The sequence below is a fragment of the Ochlerotatus camptorhynchus genome, unplaced genomic scaffold (genome assembly GCF_037179485.1).
Source record: "Ochlerotatus camptorhynchus isolate MF236.1 unplaced genomic scaffold, CSIRO-AGI_Acam_v1.1 ptg000316l, whole genome shotgun sequence".
NCBI classification, from domain to species: domain Eukaryota; kingdom Metazoa; phylum Arthropoda; class Insecta; order Diptera; family Culicidae; genus Ochlerotatus; species Ochlerotatus camptorhynchus.
The window spans coordinates 3,059,906-3,077,366 of NW_027040804.1; the positions used below are offsets into that span (position 1 = coordinate 3,059,906).

Consider the following 17,461-nt stretch of genomic DNA (forward strand, 5'->3'; position numbering starts at 1 on the left):
AAACAAGCGATCGAGTGGTTTTCAACAACGCAAAGCAAAACGTGCTAAACTCGAAACAGAGAAAGCATTATCTGAATCGATATTGAGATTCATGAGCAAACCGGAATCAGCACCTTCAGCTACCCATTCGAGCGATGGTGCTCAGGAAGCTGATTCTGCAGCAGCAGCAGGAGCATCACCAGCGTCGGTTTCAGGGACATTAGCAGCAGAAAACGAGGTTTGTGAAGGGACAGAGAAAAAAAATGAGAAACCAGACGGTTCTGATTCTGAAAGTGATGTAGAAAATGATGGCAATGAGAATCAAGCAGAACACTCTGTGGCTGATGATTCCAATTGCTTTTCTGATGTTTCCTATTGGAAATTACCTATGCCAGCTTACCTAAGAGTGAACATCATCAAGATGGGGAGTGCAACCTTCCAGAATAAGGATGGGCCATTTACTGTTTCATCCAGATCTGGGGAAGGCGTGAAAGGTAAGCAGCGCCAATTAACGAAAGAATGGTTCTATCTTGTGACGCCTGATGGTGACAGAGTCCTACGCACTTGGATGGTGTATTCACGTATAAGCCACAAACTGTTTTGTTTTTGCTGTAGGCTGTTTACTGTTCAAGCAACGGAAACAACCTCAAAATTTGTCACAGGTTTCGATAGCTGGTGGAAGCTTAACCCAAAAGTTCAATTCCATGAAAGATCCGAAGAGCACATTCGGTGTCTGGAGAAGTGGAAAACGATGGCTACAAATCTCAAGTCTGGTTCAAATATCGATCAACATCTTATCGATCAGAGAGAGAAGGAATCTAAAAAATGGTATGATGTGCTACATCGCTTACTTGACATTACTTTGTTCCTGGCTAAGCAAAACATTGCTTTTCGGGGCCACAGGGAAGATGAGCTTTCCTCAAATAGGGGAAATTTTCTAGAGCTAGTAGAACTGATTTCTAGATATGACCCGGTTCTGAAGGAGCATTTGTTGCGGTTGAAGCATTGTGTCGATTTGCAAGTCCAGCCCCATGTTTCTTATCTCTCGCCGCAAACACAAAACGAGTTCATCGAGATGTTGGCAGGTCATGTTAAAGGCAGAATTCTCTCAGATATAAGATCATCGAAATATTATGGGATTATGTTCGATAGCACCCCAGATGCATCGCACGATGACCAAATGTCTGAAATTATCAGATATGTCAAGATTGAAGATGGGAAAGTCGAAGTAAAAGAATCATTTCTCGGTTTTTTTATTCTGAAAGGGAAAAAAGCCGTTGATTTGAGCAACGATATCCTTCATCAACTTGAAGGTAATGGATTGGACTTTATGAAGTGTCGTTCACAAAGTTATGACAACGCTATAACGATGTCAGGTACACATGGAGGAGTTCAGGTCTTGCTGAAGAAACAAAACAAAAAAGCGGTGTTCAACGGATGTGTAGATCACTCGTTAAACTTATGCGGCCAACACGCTTTTGCTGTGAACCCACAGTGTGTTACATTTTTTGGAACTGTCGAAGCCGTTTACTCGTTTTTTGCTGTTTCAACTCATCGATGGGACGTGCTGCTGCATCGCACAGGTGTGGCGGTAAAAAGATTATCGCAAACCCGCTGGAGTGCGCATTATGAAGCGGTAAAACCAATTTACGCAAACTACAATGGGCTGATCGCTGCAATCGAAGCATTGTCTGATCCAGCTGAAAATTTGAATACCAGAGCAAGTGCACGAACCCTTCTGCCTGCGGTTTGTGACTTTACTTTTCTCTGTTATTTATACTTTTGGTGTGACGTCTTGCAAGAAGTTGATATTGCACAAAAGTACTTGCAAACGAAGGGATTGTCACTTGACAAGGTTTTGACTAAGCTAAAAGCACTCGAAATCTTTTTGACGGCTGAACGCAACAATCTTGTTGAAAACGCCATTGAGAAGGCTCTTTCCAAGTCAAAAGAGTATGGTATTGCTGTGGAGAGGAGAGTTCGTTTCAAGACAAGAAAGCCAGGTGGCCAACCGTCGAAACCCGGGCCTACGTTGGAAGAGGAAAACAGAACTGGTATGTTGGACTGCATCGATCGTTTTTATGATGAAATGCTGAAGCGATCAAAACCGGTGAAGGAGGTGGCGGACATTTTTGAAGCAATTCAAACTGAAAACTTGCTATCAGCGTCTGATTTAGAACAGAAAACGTCTGCTAATAAACTAACGACTTTCTACGACGAAGTGTCCGAAAGCGAACTGTTGTTGGAGATCCCAAGGTTTCGGAGACATCTGAAAGCAGCAGAAATAATTATGGATGATGCCAAACGATGGAGTGCACTGGATGTGCTACAGTTCATCGTCAAATGGGACTTCCAGGAAACACTTCCAAATCTCACGGTTGGTTTGAAGTTGTTTCTAACCGTGTGTATTTCCGTGGCGTCCTGTGAGCGAAGCTTTTCCAAGTTAAAGTTGATAAAAAGTTATTTACGAACAACTATGGCACAATCGCGCTTAACTGGGTTGGCTTTGTTGTCTATTGAATGCGAATACGCTAACTCCACTGACTTTGACGAAGTCATAAGACAATTTGCTGCAGTTAAGTCAAGACGTGTCAAGATTTGCTGATTTCTTGTTTTGTATTCAAATAAACGATGTTTTTGGCTTGGTAAACTAGATGTTTTATTTATGTTTTATTAAGGAAACAGTAATTTATGGTAAGTACTCATGTGCATATAAAACATGGGGTGACACCCACAAAATCCGCCCCGGGTGTCACCAGGGTACGCTACGCCACTGATCAGTGCAATGGCAAGAAGAACTGTCTTCTGCTTATGGCCAGCGGGAGCGCAACTGATTAATTCAACGACCGTAGCAGACGAAGGCATGCGGTAGCTGAAGTAGGTGTGTCAATTTTCGAATACTCGACTGGCTTCGAGTTCGATGACGAAGAGGATTCGTTCGAACATAGTTGTGTGTGATGACGTCCACGGCACTTTCGGCCGTTGGTAGACGACGAACACTTCCTTGATAGGTGACCCTTTTGTTGGCAATTTTGGCGTATCTCCTTCTCCTTTTCATCGAAAGCTACGAAAAAGTTCCACACATGTACAAAGGGTGATGGTCTGAGCAGACGACACACACTTCCGAAGATTGACCTGGTTGGCTCCGTGGCTCAAGACGGATCGTTGAACTAGCTTCTTCTGAACGGTCAACGGTTGAGCTTGGATGTAATTGGCCTGGATGGATTGCAGCACCGTAACTCGTCGCTGGATGGAAGATAGGTCATTGAAAGTGATCGCTGGTTTGGTCTAAAAGTACTCCTCCCGATCTCTCCTTGTCGTCGGATCCAGTCGAATGCTGAGCATACGGATGAGCAGAATATCCCAATACTCCGTACGTTCACTCAATTGCTGCAGAACCTTGCCTCGAATTTCTCCACCAGACTGTTGAGTTTCGTTGCCATTTCTCTTTAGTTAGAAGCGACCAGCGACACATACAAATTGTGGAAGTTAAGCCGGTTTTCCAATTTGCCCTCGAAGACGGGGAGTTTAACGTCTGGCAAGCGGGTGAGTTGGTGTAGCTGGCGTTTAATTTCGGGCCAGCAGAAAGCCCTTTACATGATAATAAGCGGACTCAAGCGATGTCCGCTCCTTCAAGTGGGTCTCGATGGCAGCTTGATCGAGCGTCTCCAGCTCGCTCTGGACGGTATTGTAGTCTGACCACAACTTGATCAGGCTCTCAAGACGGACAGGGACTTCGTCGGCCTGCGTCTCCTCATCGTAGTCGTCTACGAAGGTCTTGATGAGGTTCAGCGACGTAACCAGATCTACGTAGCACGCTCAAAACGAAAATAAGATTTGGAATATTAATCACCAGATTGATGCAATCAATTTGGCTTGTATGTTGAATATTGTAGAAACAGTAGCAAAGTAGGAAGATGGCTTCACCAGAGGACAAAATGGCGGATGTGCGATGGCGACTCATCAGGGGCTGAACTGTCGTACTAGCGGAGATTCAACGCTATACGGCTCGAAGGTTAGATATGTTTTTGACCCAGCCGAAGAACGATGGGCTCCTGTCACTCTTCGACTTTTATGTCAGGGCGAAGCGGAAGACGGTACAACCAACCGATGGAAACTAATGATATTAATTTGGTTTACTACTTGACTAGCGTCTGAGGCATAACATCTCTGATCACGCCTTCCTTCGGATGGGAAGTAAAGCCGTTGGTCCCCGGTTCATGAGTTGATGGGTCGATAGGTAGGGTCCAGGTGTGGGAGCTGCCTTCCTGGCACGTCGGTAGCATTGGTGCTCAGCACGGAAAACAAGATCGACGGAAAAAACAAACCAAAGGTACTTGACTAGCGTATTGGTCCCAAGAAAATCAATTAACGTACCCCATTCTAGTCGAAATTCTAGTACTACACTATTTTTGTTTTGATTCGCTATGAAAGATTGACAGATAAAATGAGGGGTTCGTGGATTTTCCTACGTTTCGAGGGGTGCATCGATTACCTTGGAACCGAAGAGAGTACTAGAGCTGAGCCAAAAAGTTAAGCACGTTTCTTCGGGACCTTCTGGTCTTAGAGTTACCTCTATGGTAGTACCCCCTTAAAAAGCATTTTTTACCATAACTTTGTGTTTTAATTTTACCATTTTGTTTAATGTTGTTCAAAGTTGTAAATGCTTTGAAAATGTACGTTATTTCAAAAGGAAGCAAATCGGTATCTCTTCGTTTTAAAGATTCACGACACTTTTTGTATTTTTAGTAGGTATATCTTGCAGGTTAGCAGGTATTGGCAGCTAATATCAATGTAATTTAGTTCAGCAACTTATAATCTACTGTTACATATACAACTCATAGGGGGATCTAAGGGGATGTCGAATAAATTGTCCAATAAAGTACCTAAATGTTTTCTTATGTTTTGCTGTTTTCAGGACCATGTACCAGGAGGGTATAGGTTGCTGACCAAAAGTACGTTAAGATTAGCTGCTAATACCTGCTAACATGCATGATATACCCGCTTGAGGATAGTGTTAAAAATATAAAAATGGACGTAAATCCCTTAACCCAAGCGATTTGCTTCTATCTGCAAAAATGAGCATTTTCGAAACACTTATAACTTTGCAGAACATTGAAAAATGGTTAAATTCAAACAAAACAGTGATCATAAAAAAAAACGCTTTTCAAAGGGGTACGCAAGTAACCTCGCAAGTATACAAAGGCACGTTATTTCGCCTTTTTGGCTATATAAGGTCCTCATCCGAACTAACAATGGCTACTTGGATACTACCGTTTGCACTCCATTTTCGTCCACTTGAGAGATTTGCGTCTTGGACAAAGTTTCTTAAAATGACTTCATCCACAATGTTCCCATAGATGTTCATCAATTTTATCAAGACATAAAAAGTTTTTTTTTGTCTGAGTGTATAGGGTTAACTATCCTATTTCCGGCCTAATTAAGCATAACCCGCACTTAGTCTTTCTTAATCTAGCGCAGCTTAGCATCAAATGGAATGTTGTTATTACTGATGACTTCCAAATTTATTTACCTTTCCGTATGTACCGTAAGATTTGATGAAGAGAAACCAATCGTTGTGATATTATCAAAAGTCTAACACTGCTTCTTGACGCCAAACTCGGCCTAAGGCATTGAAACGCCTATGAATTCACTTCGGTCTATCGGATGAAGATAAAAATTGATTCGGTCGGAGCGCTTCTTTTGTTTTTGGGAATAGTTGTTGCAAACCTTCATATCACGCGTGCTCATTGACTTCGTTCCGTAGCTTATTAACTAAAGTATCGTACCAAACGCACAATTGACTTGTTAACTATGAAATCATGGATTTATTTGAAGTTTTCTGCTCGATAGGCCCAAAATGGGCGATTAGGCCGAAGCAGTTCTTTACCCTATTTGTTTAATACTTTATTTCAGTGGTAAACATTTTTAATCAAGGGGGTTAAGTAAAACTGTTTTTTAACACATCCCACTGTGCAGCGTGGCCATGCTCAATAGAAGGTTGATAATTTGAGACTAGGCTAGTTTTTCACATTATTGAACTTTTCAAAATTGTAGACTTAAATAATTTTCACATTTTAAACAAAATAACAATAGATTTATGATCCCAGACAAAAACATGACTCTTGGACTTAAACAAAATTTAATGATTTTAACGCGTAACAACTTTACTTTTGAAAAAATGCCCAGAGAATTTGTATGAAAATACCAAATGAGTTTTGAAGAGAATTCTTTCTACGAATAAGGGGCTGTTCATAAACTACGTAGACAGTTTAGGGGGGGAGGGGGGTTAAGAATTATCCACGGCCCATACAATTTTTAAAATTTTTGTATGGACATTTGATTACGCAGGGGGAGGGGGAGTCAAGAATCGCAAAAAAACTGTCTACGTAGTTTATGAACAGACCCTAATGCAAAAGGAATTCAGACAACAATCCCAAAGGAATTTGACTATAAGTTGCGCGTTGTTTTTTGTGTAGAAGCATTTCAAGATAACTGTAAGGAGAACTAAGGTTCCCAAATAATATTTTGCATCATATCAAGTACTACAAGGCTACTATAAAACAACATTCATGAAACCCTAGTCAAGAAAGCTTTGCCTTTATTACATACACAATAAAAAAGCAAAATGGTAAACCACAAAGGTTAGATGACTGATGCATACTGAAGAATGTTTCATGTTGTCCAGCCAGCGCGATGGCCTGGTCCACTGTAGACATTGCCAATAAACTTACTAAAGCATCTGTCCACAGTTCACGCAAACAACTTTCGAGAGACCTTATAGCCTGCGCCGCAAATTATTTAAAAAAAATTCCAAAAACTTGCCAAACAGCGACATATTTGGTTAATCTCACAACTATGCAGAGATTCGACATTATTCTGAGTAAACAAGTGAAACTCATCAGCAACAAACATTCCCCCATCTGAAGAGGGACCCCATCGCGATCGCTAAACAATGCGCGAATCAACATAACAAGCAGCACAAACAATCATAATTCACTTCGTTCCCATCAGCGGGCGACTAGAGGTAGAGAGACCCCATTTCATAATTGTCCCCATAGGAAAACGAGCAAATCCACTTAACATGAGCGCTTGTCCACCGTCGCCGTCGTCGTCGTCGTTAGCGCAATAGGTCCACTTTCCCTGCCATTCTGCGTGGCAGCAGTGTTGTTCCCAATCATAATAATCGTCGTTGTCTTCGTCGTTGCTATGTGACAGACAGCCATTCACTGGACAGTTTTGCATGATTCCAACGGGCGCGCGCGCGTGTGTGTCACCTTGATTCAAGTAGATAGACAAATCGACCACCTACTCCACCTGGGTGCACATTAAAATCCAGTGGGCTCTTACAAGTGCACCGGTTGTCTAGTGCATCTGATAAAAATGAGAATGGAAAAACGGGAACAATTTGCAGTTCCATAAATGACAGGTATGACTTTTCATAAATGACAGTAGGAGAATTGATGTCACATGTTCGGCTGCATTATTGTTATCAAGTGGGAACAGGTTTGTGCGGGGTATGATGCGGAATTATTTGTGCTTATCGCTTGACTGGCATTTCTGAATGGGACGAAAGTTTCTACCTACAACCGGTGATCTATGCTTACAAGAGGGCATAATGTCGAGCAGAACGTAGCGCAGGATAGCTTTATCTCTTAATGGCAGTAAGCATAAAGTCTAAACTCGTTTCAAATGTAAATATGAGACCAGATAAGAGAAAAAGATATTCATGTCTGAAGGTCTGCTGTCAAGCAAAATATCAACATTTCAATTCACGATTAGCATTGTAATCTTTACAGCGTTTGGACAACAAGAACCAAAGTTAGAGCGAGATGTGAGAAAACTAAACTGCGTCCCTAGTAATCCCCATACAAACTTCAAACAATTGCACGACCTCTAAACTTTCATCAATCCTTACCATTTTTTGCACAGGCTATAAATCAAACAAGAGGGTGGCCTATTTTTTCCCTTGATTTGTTTTCCGTATTGAGTACCAATGCTACCAACGTCAGGGAGGCAGATTCCACACCTGGACCCTACATCGAGTCATCAACTCATGAACCAGGGTCCAACGGCTTTACTTCCCTCAGAAAATTGACCCCAGGCCTTTTGAGGTGAGAGGTAATCACGCTTACCACTTCACCATCGGCACCGCTAGGGTGGCCTATTAGATTGCAACTAGATTTTTCAAAATAAAGCACTCTAGCATCAGGATGTACACGGGGGATACAGTGATTCCTAAAGAAATTTCCAGATTTTCCAGGTTTGTCCATACAGTCGACACTTTGAAACACTGCCATATGTGTATTACACTCAGGTAAATAAACTTAAGAATTTCATAAGGCTCGACTTATGACATATTTCATGTTCCCAAGCGTTGAAAAACGAGTGAAGTCACATATACAGATTTTATGTAACCATACAGATTTTTTCAATATTTTGATACAGATATCTGTATATACAGATTACAGATTTCTGAAAAATATACAGATTTTTAAATAAAGGGAAAGATTTTAATTTATTTTTTTTTCTAATTATTAATTCTGATATATAATCGTTTTTTTTTTACTTTTGAGCAGCTTAAATTCAATTTGTGAGTATCAAGCCCAAAACGTATTTTTCAATAAATAAAATATGATTGTATTATCTTCGAATAAGCTTAAAAACTTTTGAATGGACTTCTGATGCTGATTTCTCGTTGGAAGGGATATTAGTTACCCTTTCTGTGTTGTTTAATTAACCATTTCACATGGTGACAGATACAATATTTAACTAACTATATTTGTATGTCAAATCAGTAAATCCAGAAATTTTTCCGTTGGAAGTAGATTTGTCTCTCACTACTACTGGAACTTAATGTTTTGTATTTTCTGAATTGTAGAAAAGATACAAATCTCTTAAAAATCAAGATTATAGGCTTTCGTGATTTAATGATGAAAGGCAAATTCTTTAGAAAGCAAACTTTAATCATTTTTTTAAACACTGAACAAACTCCTTCTGAACTATGAATGAACTCAATGCAGATTTTGGTAACTCTACACTGAGAACATATTAAACAAATTACAGTATCCATTCGTTTTTGGCACGGTTCGATTTTGGCAACAAAACCACAAAACCGGTCGTTTTTGGCACGGGGTTCAATTTTAGCACCATGCCAAATTCGAACGGATTTGGAAAACAATGTAGTTTTGTCCATGTGATTGCAATTTTTTAATAAATGAATAATTACTAATAACGTCTATGTAATAAAGACGACTCACGGTGGTTCATAATCATCGAAATCATAAATTAAATTTAAAAATAAAACCGTTCGATTTTGACAACACTAATTTTTTGGGCTTGTTGACAGGGTGTCCATTCAAATTCCATTTTTCAATTCCCGGTTTTTTCCCGGTTATTAAAAAAAAACTCTACCTTAAACTAAAAAGGCGTTCAAATATAACCCTTTAGAGATAATGATAAAATTTTGTCAGCAGAATTCCTCTACAATATGCAGGGCTGGTAGTAGGTATTTTATACGATAGTATTGACTACAGTAACGAAAAAAGTGACCAAATAGTGACTTTAAAACAATAAAATAGTGACCATTTATTGATCGGTTGATTGATTGATCGATTTTCATATCTCTGGAATTTAGGCAAGTGTTCTGGATCGTATCAATGATTATCATTATTCTGGAACGAGGAAAATTTTCTGGAAAAATCTCGATCTTTAAAAAGTTGTAAGATATGCATACCAGAATCATAACCAGAAGGATATTGGTTTTTTGTTTGTTTTATGCTGGTACTTAGTAATTCGCGATCTTCAATTCAAACAAATTAAGAAAGCGTAGAATAACTTACGATACGTTAGAATGTAAGTTCACAGTCCGAGAAAAATTTAAACAAAGAATTTACCTAAAATCTGGGATTAAAGATTTGCTGATTCCGGACTTGTATAAAATACAATTTGATGGGCTTGGGAAAGAACTTCTGAATAAAGAAGATTCTACTACATCATTGTTCGATGTTTGCCGATACTAATGCTTCCAACCTTCAAAGATTTATCGAAATTCATGTCTTTGAAAAAATCTCTAGCGCTTGGAAAGTTTCTTAGACCATTTTTCAACATATTAGGCTTGGACAACTTTCAAGATGACGAAGATATATCGGAAACAGAGTTAATTTTTTTGGAAATCTCAGAAAATTTGTGATATCTCGAGATCATAGACAATGGAATTGTATGTCCTAATTTTTCTTGAAGATAACGGACTTGAAACAAATGTACTCTGGCCATTCTATTTAAGAAAACTGTAGCAAAAGAATTCAAGCAATGACACCATATGCATTCTAATGACACCATATGAAATTATATAAATTTTGATATCGAAAACGACAAAATCACCGCTTGATCCGGGCGCGAACAGATTGCGAGTGATAATATATGATAGTTGATTCCAAGTAACATTACAAGTTTGAAGGTTTAAAGGATTCTTCAAGACCAAATTATGGTCTACAAGACTAATATAAAATCAAAATTGTTACTTAGGATGAGCATATATGATCTTTCCCGGTGCAATTTGGGTTTTCCCGCATTTTTCCCGGTTTTTCCCGGTAAATCCGAATTCCCGGTTTTTTCTCCCTGGATTTCCGGTTTTGATGGACACCCTGATTGTTGCCAAAATACAGAGTTTCGTCAGCCAGATACAGATAAAAAAGATTTTTTGCGATGAAAATACAGATAGAAAATCAATAAAATGTGGCATCACTGCACACAGGCCCTGTAATTTCAACACGTCCATGGTTCGGTTCCAGCCTGCTGCGATTCTTATGTTCATTTGCCTCAATGTAGGGTGGTTCAAAATATCGATTTTACACCGCCATGCTCAATTGATTCTCATTCAGGTCCTGGTAATTCTCCCAAAATTTGAGTTTATTTGGATGCGAACTCAAGCTGCACTGGCCTTTTGAAGTTTATATGGGAATTTGTATGGGAAAATGAACTTTATGTTCTCAACGGCCTAGCACTTTGCCATAATAATTCACGGAAAAGCTAGCTATCTGCTCAAATGTGAAATTTTATCAGCTATAAATTTGCTGGAGACCACTTTTTGTTTAGACTTCAAGGTAATTAGTTATTATTTCGAAACCGATAAGTTTCCGATATGATTAATCGACTTCTTTCAGGACACTTATGACATAGTGCCTGGAATGCTTGCCCTAGCTTATTTGGTTGTGGAGTAATCTCTTATGAAAATTGAAATTTTAAAAAATCTCGAAAATCCAGGGTTGTAGCCCAGAAGGATCTAGGCACTTTAAAGTAAAATCAAAAAAGGCGTTTGTTCAGAATGCCAAAATAAGCGTTTTGGCCAAGTTTGGCTCAAATCGGTGACATCGACCACAGGTGGTGTACCCACTTGAGCTGTAATGACCCCTATCTAATTAATAGATAAGTAATACCCTGAACTTCAATCCAAATGCGGTCTTGAGCAAAGTTGAACCTAAGATATGTTCTCATTAGTACAGATAGCATATTTTTCTCATATAAACTTTAAAGGGCCAGTACAGTATGAGTTCGCATCAAAATGCGCTCAAATTTTGGGAGAATTACCAGGACCTGATTTGAAATCGTTTAAGCTTGGTGGAGCAAAATCGATATTTTGAACCCCTCTAATATGTATCCACGCAATGGGCTCGGCGAGTAGAATATAAACATCAATGTCTGCCGTTCTTTTAAAAATTAAAGATGGCGGCCTCCCAACCGTGATATTGCATTTGAAACCATGCCATATCCATCCACGGAATGTCCACGAATGGTAGAATAACTATGAGAATCGATGCCTGCGTCGATAATTGATTGCGACGCGCATTGGGTATGTTCAGAAGTGGATAGTTACGGGAACCCTATAATGTCGGATATCTGATACATTTTCGTAAATCGAAAGCCACTAGCTTAGATTCCAAAATTACGTCTGACAAAATTTTGAACTTCTGAACATCGTCCCCATTCTGAAAATACCCATATTGTAGGGTATCCGATGCTACCTTACAAACCAGAAGTCCCAATCTTGGATTCCAGGCGACGAATTTCACACCAACTCGTGCAGCACACTCTCAAATTCTTATGAAACTTTGTGTAAATACTTTGTCTACGTAAGCAACTTGGCATCCATGTTTCCCTTGAAAACAAATGTCCACTTTTGAAAAGGGTTAAACCGAAGACTTGCAACTTTGCCAGAATCCAAGCGACAGATACAGTGGCGCTGCGCTTGAGTGAAGGTGGAAGCAACGCATAGAAAAATGAGCAAATACACAAGCCCTTCGCCTGAGGATGTAATCTTCGCTATCAAATTCGTTCGAAGCATTTACCTTTGTGCGGCAGATGAAGCGATTGTACCTGTCTCATAGCGTTCGTATGAGAAAATGGAAGAGTTGCCAGCCTTCTTGATTTGTTGTCTTTGGTTAACCTTAACTTTAAAAAAAACGATAAGACCCACAAAAGTTTGGACCAAAAGTAAATGACAGGGTGGCCAGTGAATTTTCATGTTGAAATTCCCGGTTATTTCCCGATTTCCCGGTTCAGATCTTTAAAAAATCCCGGTTGTTAAAATTCAACAAAAAAAAAAAAAAAACAAAATGGAACGCAATTTTAGGAACGTACTCAAAGGAATTTACTGGAAGGATAAACAAAAAATTATTTCAGAAGATTCCCAACATTCTGGAGCTTTAAAATTTGAGTAGTGTCTGAAACTAATAACAATCTTCGTGATGCTAGATTTGGAATAAAAATAATTAAAATGAGAGATTTTGAAAAATCACAGATTTGAAAAAAAATCATATTTATGAGTCGTGGAGTCATAATTGTCACGCTCTGAGACTTGGAAGCATTTTAAGGGTTATAACAAAGTACAGTGGACAAACCCTGGAATTTTTAGTAAAATTTGAAAGAATTCAAAACGTTGATTTCAAACAAATATTGAGAAGGTTTCCCACACAGTTTTCAAAGGAAAAGTTCTGAGCAGATTTCTAGAATTATTCTGACATGAAAACCCTAGAAATTGTTAAATGAATTTAGAAGGATTTCTGTGGAGAAGAATGCAAGTTCATAATTAAATTGTTAGGTAATTTTAGAAGATTTAAAAAGGAGTTGTGAAAAATAAAACTTTAAGAAAAATTCCAAAGTGATTCTGAGGAGATTTGTATGGGTACCGTGAGGAAAATGACAGATGAATTTTAAGAAGAATTTCAAGAGATTTCTGATCAGAATTGAACAAAAAACAGAGTGCGAAAGATTCATCACAGAACTGCAACAAAATTGATTGCAAAAAATTTGTTGAAAATCAGAAAGAAATTCTTTAAAATATGCCAAGGGGTTTCTAAATAAAAATTCGAAAGATTTCTGCTGTTTTGAATAGAGTTAAAATAAATTTTTGAAAAGATTTTCAAAAGAATCAAAGTTAAGGGAATTCTAAGAAGGATTCCAATTAAACTCTTAGAAGGGTTGCAAGGAAATTCCAAAAAGAATTCAACGGTAATTAATACGCGGAGTGTTTTCTGGTTTATTACACAACAATTTCAAAATAATTCAGAGCAGAATTCCAAGTTAATTCTGGAATTCGTATCATGAGAATTTTGAACAACGAAAAATTAAAACCCCGGAAAAAAATAATTCAGTTTCGGTTTTTACAAATTTTTGTTTCTAAAGTTCAGCATCTTCAATATTTTCTTTTAATGACCATGCACTTTAAATCTAAAATTGAGAAGACAAAAATCAATTTGTAATATTGCTGAGTGATTAAATTCTAAAAACAATAAGACGGGAAACTGAAGAAAATTATGCAGCAAATAGAGCAAGACATTCATTTGGTAAGGGATCACTCTGTTTTAATGGTTAATTCTGAAATTCCGGTATAAAAATGTGTTCCTATGGTATGGTTAATTTATTTTTCCCGGTTCTCTCACCGAATTCTCGGATTTTTCCCGGTTTTCCCGGTTACTTTTCAAATTCCCGGATATTTCCCGGTTTGCTAGCCACTCTGTATGCATAAAATTGTCTTAACATTTATGAACAAAATGGGCATGAGCATGAGTAGGATTGACCGCCCATGGTTGCAACTCTGTTATTGCCAGATCATCTGTAATTACACAGAGAACCAATAGCCGATGCTTGGGACTAGAATTCATTCTCATCATGTAAAAACTGGTAACGCAGGTAGGGAATGGGTAGGAATGTGATGAGGTGACACTCGCTTTGATAGAAGCCGAGGAGTCCTCTGCACTTCCACGAAGAATCACTGGGATGTTGGGTAAGAGGGTTGGGTTTGCAGCAGGGTTCGTTTTGGTAAACGATAAGCTGAATTAATGTCCTAACGATCATATGACGCGAAGGAGCTCGGGATTGAACCCACGCTCTTCTGCTCAGTAAGCAAAAACGTTTGCCACTAGGCAAACGAGCTCCTTTTCAATCATCGAGTTGCTGTTATTACCATGTAGTCATATTAACAAATAACATGATTGACGAATCTTGAATGTTGATGGGCCTGACTGTAGACTGATGATGTTCTGCTCAGGAAGTAACGGCAAACTTGCAATGTTTTAAAAATCATAGTTCAAACCCCCCCTCCCCCCGTTGATGTCTTCGGCAAAGTTGATCAAGGGCTGTTAGGTTGTGAACAGATCAAATCAGAATTCTCGCGCTACGTGGCGCTATTGAGTATGTAAATTATCTGTTCTTCTGTATGTCCAGAAGGGTAATCACAACAAACAATTTGAGCTTATTACAAACTAAATATTCATTTTTTTAGTTGAAGAAGCATATTTTTGCCTGAATAAGCTCTTATTCAGCTTTCGGGAAATTCGCTGCCGCTAGTGAGCATGCAGCATGCAAATATTCTGTGCTGCTGTATTTCAAGTCCCTAATTATATAGAAGAGTGATGTCTTCGGCAAAGTTGACCAGGAGGCCAGTGAATGCTGAGAGGTGGACAAATCAACTCTGAATTCTGCCGCTTGACAGTGCTAGTGAGCATGCACATATTGTATACTGCTGTATTTCCAGATAATGATTATATAGAAGGGTGATGTCGTCGGCATAGTTGATCAGGAGTCAAGAGCTGCCGGGTGGTTGACAGGTCTCTTACGAGGTGGTGTTTGTGAGCATCCCGCATGCAAATATTGTCTTCTGATGCATCTCAATATTATGACTATTTAGACAGGTGATGTTTTCAGTAAAGTTGAACAGAAGGGCTGTGTGGTGAACAGACCATTTTAGAATCCTGCAGCTAGGTGGTGCTAGTGAGCACGAAATGTAATTAACCTTAGATTATATTTGTCCGAAATGTTCTAGAGATGATTTAATTATGAAAACATAGAAATTTTGGGTATTTTCTCTTGAAAATTTGGGTAGAAGTAGTTTAGAGTGTATTGATTACACTGTATTTTTATCGCTGTCAGTTTTTCTAAAGTTGGAAAAAATGGCGTCACCCGAAAAGCAACGTCGCGAATTGATTTTGCGCAAGCACCTGGAAAATCCTCAACTCTCTTATCGGGACATCGGAAAACAACTCGGAATCGTGCAGTCAACGGTGAATCGTGTTATTAAACATTACTACGAAACTCTGAGCATCGAACGGAAGGAGAAATGCGGTCAGAATGGATGTTCTATTTGTGATCAGGCTCACAAGCGTGTCGTAAAAGCGTTTAAGCGGAATCCGAATGCTTCGGTCAGGCATGTGGCCAAAAAGTTGAATCTGTCCAAGTCTTTCGTTCAGAGAGCCACTATTCAAATGTTGTCCTGGAGTGGTACGAAGCCAACGGGGTCACTTTTGTATCCAAGGACATGACCCCCCCCCCTAACTATACGAAAGCATCCCAAGGAGGTCAAATCTGAGGAATACATGAAGAAAAAGTGGGTTTCCGTACAGAAGAAGCTGCAACGAGATGTTGCACAGAACCTAATGAGTGGAGTTAAGCGTAAGGTGCGAGCGTACGGTTATGGTATTGAAGTTAAATGAAATAAATATGCTAAAAGCTTACTAATGGGTTATATTTTATTGTCTGGAAGTTTGAAAAGGATCGGTCACCTAGGTAATTTTCTACAGCGTTTTTTTTCCGGGATGCAATTTGACGTGGGACACCCTTTAGTTTTGTAGTAAATATCCTATCTGTGGACCACACTGCAGTTGATCACTAGAAACAAAACCTTTATTGATATGGAATGGATACAGTAGCCATAGTGACCATGCATTTTGATCATAATTTTTTTAAGCCTTGAAAGAGATGCTTTATGGTCTAAACCTGACGTAAGGTGACAACTAGCTAGGTACAGAAATTTTAGAATTGAGAATTCCGTTAGAGAACGGCAGTGTGAAGTTCGAACAGAAATTTAAAACGAATAAGTGGAGTGTACATGTTGATCTCTTACGCACTTATTCTGATTGCCCAAGGAAAACTATTTGGGAGTGAATAGCTTTCCAATTAGAGTTCAGATTAGGAAAAGCATGACTATTACCATTGCTGGCCGGGGAACGGAAAGAAATCTTTGATGTGACATCTACTTAATGGGAGGCCAGCGATCAGGATCGCTTAAGCAGGCGACCATTGCAATGATATTATTTATGAGGAGCTTGGGAATAAGCCCACGATCTTTTACTCAGTAAGCAAAAGTGGCAATAGTCAAGCTAGCCGAGCTTCTCAATTAAATTTTCTAGGGGCGATCTAAAAGTATTTGAAAAAAAAGGTTTGATTTAGAGATGAAAAGGTGTTTATAACTTTAAAATAATTATCAGCAGCGAAAGCATTCCGTGTATGGCATTTAAGACATTTGACAACATTTTTGATACTACGAGAGCAAAAAAGTGAGTACTGTCCATTTAATTATTCTTAGTATTTTGTATCCATGGTATTTCGACTACAATATGCAGTCATCATCAGTGTCATTCCCACTAAAGGCCAAGGCAAACACCGATAAACCTTGAATATTGTTCAACCAGCAGCCAAGGTTATAGAAATGATGATGCACATTCAGAAACTTTTAAACTTTTTTGGCTAGGGAATAAAATTGAGTTTTTTAACAAAACAAAAACTGTCTTTGTGCATTACACCATATAAACTTTGAGTTCTATTGTAGTACGAGTTCTTTAATAGGCAGACTTCTTCAAACTGAAGAATGTAGACGCACGTGTGAAAAAATCGATATCATGGCAAGCTTTGAATCATCATATCGAGGCTACATGTTTAACTAATAAAAATAATAATTCAAAAAAGCAACGACCGAACCTCGACCCTCCTTTCCTCCGACACACATGGGCTTATACATCGGATTAGTCAGATTGACAAATGGAAATGGTCATCGAAGGTAGACGAAGCCATCTTCAACAAAGCATGACTCACGAAATGCATCCGAATGAAAGGGTTTGCGCGCGGTCATGCTGAGCCGATTCCATAATTTAACCTTGCGTGAGTCAACACAAGGATGAATAATCGAATCCAAATCATCTTTACCTTT

At 38.9% G+C, this 17,461-nt stretch overlaps 1 protein-coding gene across 2 annotated transcripts in view; it reads right to left on the reverse strand.

Annotated features, from left to right (window-relative positions):
• The window catches only part of toc (toucan), a 494,668-nt gene that overhangs the window by 128,708 nt on the left and 348,499 nt on the right, over nucleotides 1-17,461 (reverse strand). The gene's annotated exons all lie outside the window — the stretch shown is intronic.